We start from the raw sequence: 1,670 nt of genomic DNA on the forward strand, positions 1-1,670 counted from the left end.
CTTCACGTGTGGACAACTTTGAGCAATGTGTTGTCCCAGGCACCTACTGCATGACTTCAACGCTCTGGTAGAATTTCCAGTTTCTGAGGCATTTGGCTCCCTTGTTATACCTTCAAATGCTCTGATAATGACTCCACGAGACAATGTGTCGTGCTTGAACTGCAGTGACCTGTGTCCTTTATTGATAACCACAGAGTGAGGATCACACCTGGTGGCCTGCCTTTGATACTAGGCCAGGCACACCTGTGCAGGTAAGCTACAAGTCTCCCACTGCAGTGCCCTCTGGTGGCACACCTTGTAATAGTGCAAGCAGCAACCATGTAGAACACATGACAGTTGTCACTGTGGAACCGTTTCTCTCACTCAAAGTTAGACGCACTACCGTGGGCGCCATGAGGTCTAGGTAGGTAGCCATTGACATTCAGGTTCATATATAAATATATATAAATATATCGACATGTATCGTAACTGTTCCCTGGTGGTCGAGGGGTTAAGACCCGGCGCACTAACCTGGTTTCAATCCTCGATCAATTCATTGCATAAAAATAATTGAGGTCTGTGAGACGTTTAATAATTGCTGTAATCACCATGAATACCAATACTTTCTTTGATAGACCGAGCTTACAGACTATCTGGCTTCTCCTGCCCTTTGCCGGGCACATGTTACGGGCTTAATTTTGTAAACTGGGTAAGTTCGCTGATCGCGGGGAGATGGTAGGAGCCTCTGTGGCCCCACTGAGAGGATGTGGTCGTGAACACGTTGGCTGGGTGATCCGTGATATTTCTGTAAATGGCAGCGGAGGAGATGAATTGCGAAAATTCAGTGTGGGACAGAATTTGTTTCAGGTGAGCCAACACATTCCCGATCAACACAGAGGGAGTTCATTGGTCAGCTCCTCGCTGAGGGGGCTTTTGTGCCAGAGGTTTCTGTAGTGTAGTGGTTATCACGTTTGCTTTACACGCAAAAGGTCCCTGGTTCAATCCCAGGCAGAAACATTATGTTTAAACTTGCTGTGGATGAACAATCGCAGGCGAGTTGAGTCTCCCTGCAAATGCTGCCTGACCTGCTGAGATTTCCAGCATTTGCTGTTTTTATTTGCTATTTATTCTCCTGGCCAAAGGTCTCCCTTATTCATTAATTGCTCTTTATTTCACCAATAAATAGATAACTTTGAGTGAGAGAAAACGGATCCACGGGGACCTTTTGCGTGTGAGGGCAACGTGATATCCGCTACACTGCAGCCCATCAAAGGGCGAGAAACCACTGAAGATAAAGGATGTGCTGACAAATATCAGGGGCAGTGCAGTCTGGTCAATGTCAAACCATCCTTTCTTATTCAGCAGTGGCATGAACGGGAGTCAGACGCCACAAATTTTAATTAAAGACACAAATACAAGTAACACTTGCAAATCTTTTAGTGTAAGATTCTTTCCCTTTATTTGAAATGCTACTGCGTTAAATCTGAAAATACACACGGTGTGATTTTATCTTCACCACTGATTGTATTTTGTGTGCACGGTAGGAATAATCGGTGCTGATAATTTTGATAAAAGTTGCACCAGATTCCTGGTGTCATCGGCAATGAACACTTTGAACCAGAAAGCTAAAATACAGTGAGTAAAATGGGTTATCATGCATAAGAACATACGAAATAGGAGCAGGAGTGGGC

General features: G+C 44.7%; 1 non-coding gene across 1 annotated transcript; it reads left to right on the plus strand.

Annotated features, from left to right (window-relative positions):
* The first annotated feature begins 923 nt into the window (after positions 1-923).
* Positions 924-996, plus strand: trnav-uac (transfer RNA valine (anticodon UAC)). The gene has a single exon. It is a non-coding gene; the product is annotated as a tRNA-Val (tRNA).
* Positions 997-1,670: the final 674 nt, after the last annotated feature.

Source organism: Pristiophorus japonicus, unplaced genomic scaffold (assembly GCF_044704955.1).
Source record: "Pristiophorus japonicus isolate sPriJap1 unplaced genomic scaffold, sPriJap1.hap1 HAP1_SCAFFOLD_136, whole genome shotgun sequence".
NCBI lineage: Eukaryota > Metazoa > Chordata > Chondrichthyes > Pristiophoridae > Pristiophorus > Pristiophorus japonicus.